The sequence below is a fragment of the Lolium rigidum genome, chromosome 1, assembly GCF_022539505.1.
Source record: "Lolium rigidum isolate FL_2022 chromosome 1, APGP_CSIRO_Lrig_0.1, whole genome shotgun sequence".
Classification (NCBI taxonomy): Eukaryota; Viridiplantae; Streptophyta; class Magnoliopsida; order Poales; family Poaceae; genus Lolium; species Lolium rigidum.
In genome coordinates, this window is record NC_061508.1 from 303635672 (window position 1) to 303641671 (window position 6000).

The 6000-nt window shown below is 47.9% G+C and overlaps 1 long non-coding RNA gene across 1 annotated transcript; it reads left to right on the plus strand.

Annotated features, from left to right (window-relative positions):
* The first annotated feature begins 2623 nt into the window (after nt 1–2623).
* On the plus strand, nt 2624–4686 carry LOC124684039. Its single transcript, XR_006996883.1, has 2 exons — nt 2624–2786; nt 4414–4686. It is a non-coding gene; the product is annotated as an uncharacterized LOC124684039 (long non-coding RNA).
* The last annotated feature ends 1314 nt before the right edge of the window (nt 4687–6000 follow it).

Genomic DNA, 6000 nt, shown 5'->3' on the forward strand with positions numbered 1-6000 from the left:
AAAGAGGGCGGCGACGAAGAGGACGACGAGGGTGCCGGTGAGGATGCCGATGATCTCGTGGAGGTTGACACGGACGGTGTGAGGAAGAAGAAGAAGGCGTCGAGCACACGAGGCCCAACGTGGACGACTCTGGAGGATCTATGTATGTGCGACTCGTGGGCGACGATGAGCCATGACTCCATCATCGGCGCCAACCAAAAGTACGGGAAGTATTGGGCGAGGATCAAGATCGAGTTCAACGAGCGCAAGCTGATCAACAGCGACTACAACAAAGTGACAATGAAGAGGAGCCAAAAGGCAATGTTGACGCGATGGGCCATCATCCAGGCGTCGGTGAACTTGTTCCATGGGTTCCATCACGACATGGAGACCAGAGGCGACAGCGGCGCCGACATCAGCCAAATGGTACGACTCTTTCTTACATAGTCTGTAGCGCCTACATTTTGTTCGATGAAATGATTGCGCTTCCTTTGGTTAGTTGGACAAGGCCATAGATTTGTACCGGAAGAACTCGGAAGGGCATAAGTCTATCACGCTAATGCATTGCTATAGCAAGCTCAAAATGAACGAGAAATGGCGATTGACGCGCCTGTCGTTGTCGAAGGAGAAAGACGCCATTGAACTGGATGCGCCGCTGGCAACATCGGCAGGGCACCCTATCGGCAACAAGGCTGCCAAGGCCGCCTTGGCTGACGCTGCATCGTCCGAGAAGACGCAGGCGTCGATCACGAAATGCCTCGTCAAGGTTTCCTCGACCTTGCTCTCCCGCGACAAAAAGGCCGACGAAAGGTGGGCGGCGCTGCTCAAGAGGCAAGAGGAGAAGATGGAGCTCAACAAACGCAGGGACGACATGTCCCTGCTGAGAGCGTCGACAGAAGGAATGTCTCCCCAGACGCAGGCGGCGCACAACTTTTTCAAAGGCCAGATCCTCGACGATATCGAAGCCAAAATGGCGGCCGCCGAGGCGGCGTCCCAGGCAGCGGCATCAACTCCAACCCCGGAGCAAGAGCCGATAGACGCGTCTGCGACATCATCTGCTACTACACATGCGTCGGCCTCGGTGTCGGCGACGGAGCATGCACACCGGGCAGATCACGTCGAGTTCATCGTGATCGACGGGCCTACATCGACTCAGGATGCTTCGGCGTCGCCCAACTCCTTGTTCTAATTTAGTTTTCCACCGGTTTGTAATATGATCGCGTGTCCAGTACTTCGATCGCCGCTACTCTGATCGCGACGACTTCGGCGTGAACGATCTCTTTTGAATGCAAACTATTTGAATTTTCAAATGCTCGATCCGGCGCCCTTCGGGGGACGGTTTGGAGGATGTGACTGGAGATGCTCTTATATTCCAAAACAAGGTTTTATTAAGTTCTCGGCTCTGCGTGGTCCATAAATATTTGCTAGTACTTATAAACTAGTTAGGTATCTAGCTGGTCCACAAACGTTTTCCCAAGACTGAGATGCATCCTTCCCAATTAATTATAAGTAAGCATTTATGCAGTGGCAGAGCCAGGATTTTCATATTGGGTATTCGAGGTCAAAAAAATTCAGCATAGAAATATAATATATGTAGGTTCACAATAACAAGAACAAAATTGCAAATTGTTAGTAGTAGTGACGATCGCTTTTTTGCAGCTTTATACCACGTACGTTTGAAATCACTATACTTTATACCACGTACGTTTGAAATAACTAAACTTGTCATGCTTCTGCTTGTACTTCCATTTTTCAGACCTACCAGACACAAGTAATTATTTTAACTAATTTTACGGACAATCTCAATTGGAGAATATGAAAACAGAAATTACAACAGAAGCACTTACGGTTGAACAGTGAACTGATCACTTGTGAACTCAGATACTGCGGTGAATCGTTGATGAACTGCTGCTGTTGTATGATGCGGCACCGCTGCCGTGACCTATCCTGCCAGAATTGAGATGCGCCGCCGTTCCTATTGAACTTGTCTTGCGCAGCGCCGGCGAGGCCTGCAGCGTCAAGCGTGAGGCGACGGGCAGCGGGGCGTGGCCCGGCGGGAGCGCAGGGATTGATCGCTTTTGCAGCAGGGATTGGGGCGGAGCGCCGGCGAGCGCCTGGCGACAGGCGGCGGCTGCTGTCGATCAGGATTCAGGACGAAGGAAGAGGAGCAGTCCGCGTTGGCAGGGCAGAGCAGTTCGTGTCGATTCGATGCCTCTAATCGCTGGGAGGAGCTGGGAGAACGGCCCATATTAGGTCTTTTGGCCCATGTTGGAAGGGCCGAACTCGGCAGGTTCTTAGGGGCGCGTTTTTACGATTTCTACTAGGAGTAGTTTAGGGGCGGTGCTAGGGAATTCCTATATGCCGACTAGGTCGGCACCTCAGGATGTAAGTGGCAGCGGCGTTTCGCGATCCCACATATGCCGCCCGCGAAATTTGGCCCAAATGGCGTAGGCGGCCCACCACGAAATTTATATGGCGTTGGTGGACAGAACCACGAGGACCACGATTTCCAGCGGCTGTATCTTCCACGATTCCATCCTCACGATTTCACGAACCTGTCGGCTCCTCCAGTCCTCCGCGCCGCCACCCGCCTCCTCCTCCGCTTATCGCCTTATCCTCCGCGCCGCCCCGACCACCTCCTCCGCGCCGCCCCCGACCACCTCCTCCACGTCGACATGTCCTAGGTCCTCCGCAGCAGCAGCAGATGGATCTGGCGGAGCCTACCTTCCCCATGTCCTCCACCGCGACCGTGGCCGCTCCGGCACCAGCAGGGCCACACAGCGGCGGGAGCAAGTCCGTGCTCGACGGTGAGGAACCTCTCCTCTTCACTCTCTGGTTCCCCTCCCGTACCATGCCAGACCTGCACTACCCGTTTGTCCCTAGATTGGACGGCGTCAGATAATGTATCCGGCGCCGCCGTGCGTGCGACTTGATCGCTAGTTGTTCGTCTGTCGCTTGCGTACTTACGTATTTCCACTGGCTGATGTGCTTTGATTTTACTGGGGCTACTGAACTGGGACTATTGCTTGTTAGTAGTACTGTCAGGAACCTAGGATGCATGGGTAATCTTCAGAGGTTGATATTTCAAGAACGAAATTACTGGTACAGTATTAGATGCTCAATTCTGCTTGAATGCTGAGATCACCTGTTCTGTGTGTGGCGTGCACCACAGCATGGAGATTCGATTCAGAGCATGATAATGCTAGTATCTTATCTGTAAGGTTCTGCAGATTTTAGAAAGCCGGCATTACATAGTTTGCCTTAAGCATGCGCCAATAAAGAGGTACTGCAGATGTAATACTAGTTGATACCCCTGGCTGAGGTATTGCAGATGTAATACTAGTTGATACCCCTGGCTGAGGTATTGCAGATGTAATACTAGTTGATACCCCTGGCAGATGTAATACTAGTTGATGCTAGTTGATACAATAAGATGTCTTGTGTAATACTAGTCTGGCTGATGTGCTTTGATTTCTTATTTATGCGTAGCTTCTTTTTAGGCATACTAGTTGATACCCCACGGGTTGCAACGGATTTCACAACATCATGCAACTATATTACCATGAAAAGTAAGATAAATTTAGCGGGGCTCCTTTTGCAGTTTTAGTCTAGCTCAATTTACTTTATTGAAAGTGCAACGAATGGCCAATAAAGTAAATATGTTCTCTAATTGAGTGACATAGAAATGCTGGCTATGTTTCTAATTATATGTGTTCTTGACTATGTAGGGATGGATCGCCCATCCATGAAGCCGGTTCACCTCGAAGAATTGGCTGGCTCATCCATGAAGCCGGTTCACCTCGAAGAAATGGCTGGCCCATCCATGAAGCCGGTTCACCTCGAAGAATTGGATCCCGAGGGTGATATTGACAACTGTTGAAGCCCTGATATGCCTTCAAGATTGGTTAAAACATGTTCAGTCACTTGCTCATATTGTGGATGATGATGATCTGTGAGGTGGTATGATCAATGAGGAGGTACGACGCTGGATTTTATTCACAGAAGCTCCGTACTGTAATGTCTTTTCACAGTCTCTGTTTGCGTACTAAAACCACTGGTTCATATTATCAAATCATCCTAGTTGATTATTGTTGTGTGCCTCCTATATGTTGAAATGCAACTCCCGTGTTGTAGGTTTGCATGCTAATTAGATGCATATTCTTACTTTGTATGCAGCTGTTTTTGCCATGTTTTCATTCAGAGATAGAAGGTGTACTTGATTTGTGTGTCATTTTTACTTCTGGTCAGGCCTTGTAGAGCTTTGTAGCTCAAGTAAAAGTAGGTTCTGCAAAAAATTACTTTCGTTTTGGAACACTGGTTATTTGTGATGCTTCAAGTATATCATTTTCATATTGTGGTGTACTGGTGTGTTAATCCAAATTAATTTTACATCCTGATGTTAAACCATGGTGACCTCTGTGTTTCCTTTTTCAGCAAATGTCGGTGATTCCTTGCGGATGTGGGTGAGCATGCATCTACTTGTCTACTTCGTTGTGCCAGCTCGACCCAGTGTCTTCATGCCAGATTGATGCATCTTTTGGGAATTATGGCACATCCTAATTTTCTGTTGCTGTTACTTCACACTTGAAGCAGAACTCTGAAATGCTCATAGTTTGTGTTGTTTCTAGAGGTTTTCTCTACTGGATGCTCTCTTTTATTTTGGTTGCAGCAATGCCATCTATCGATATGCCTGCCTCTTTTCTCTTTTGATCTGTATCTTTTTGGTGGATTGCATGTTGTGTTTTACTGAAACCTGTATGTTGGTGTGCCGTTAACGAGATTCAGAATGCTACTATTTATCTATATTCAGGTTTCTTGATTATTGCTGTAGGGTATATGTCACTGCAGATATACAGTTTGCTCTTGTTCCTATTAATCTGCTGCAGTCTTCGATGAGTTACTCTTGTTCCTGTTAAATCTGGCCTCTTTACAGTTCATCTAGACAGTGAAGTTGTACTCTTGTTCCTATTAGTACAGACGTTGGAGTGAATCGGTGAATCCTTTTAGCTTTTTTTTGTGTGAAGGAAATCCTCTTAACTTATTAGTATTATTATGCAGCTATTTTAACGAAGTCCAAAAGCACTAGACGATGTGCAATCATCCCAAAATGATCGAATCGTTGGAAACAACTAAGGGCATGCCCAATGCACTGCCCTAGAGCTACTGCCTCACACCTTTAATTAGGTTCGGGTGGTCCAAAGTAGGTTCGGATGAGGAGGCAACCTCCTCTTCAAGAAGTGGGATCTTAAGCCCAAAAAACATACTTTTTGGAGAGAGAAGAAGATACATAGTGTCATATTTGTGGGGTCCCTTCTCTCTTTTTTCTGACTAAAGTTGTAGCTTCCATTGGAGAGATAAAATTAAACATGTTGCTTCTGACAACTTTTTTACATGGAGCAGCTAGTTGTGTATGCCACCATTGCTCATGCCCTAACGTTGACAGTGCTGCTTGTGCGGCTGGAGCGGCGCCACAAAGCCGCAGGAAACCGCTAGAAATAATTAGCGGCTGCCACCAAAACAGCTAATCGCTTATACGGCCGAAGCGGCGTCTCCGTTTTTTCCGGCGGATGAGCCATTTACATCCTGATCGGCACCTGCACCGCGCCACACACCCTCACGAGTGGTGTGGACGGCCCGGTTAGGCGATTTTCCAGTCGGGTGGGGTGTTAGCGGCTTTCAGAGGGTTGACTAGCTATGGTTTCAAGGTTTACGAAGACGAGTTCGTCACCAGCCGGAACGCCGTGGCTAGGGTTACAACCAAAGGAAAAAAAAAAGATAGAGATCACACACTCACGTCCGATCTAAATATCCCTAATGAATGACGACAAGCAAGTGAGAGGTGAAGATGACGTAAGCTCGTCAAGTTTTAATCGAAGATCCAAAGGAAGCAGAAAATGAGTTAACTGAATCTTATTCTGTGACGCATTGGATCACTGATGAACACTACATGTGGATTGTGGAGCCGATGGAAGCGGAAACTGACTTAACTGAATCTTCACAGGACAATTCGTTCCCGTTTCG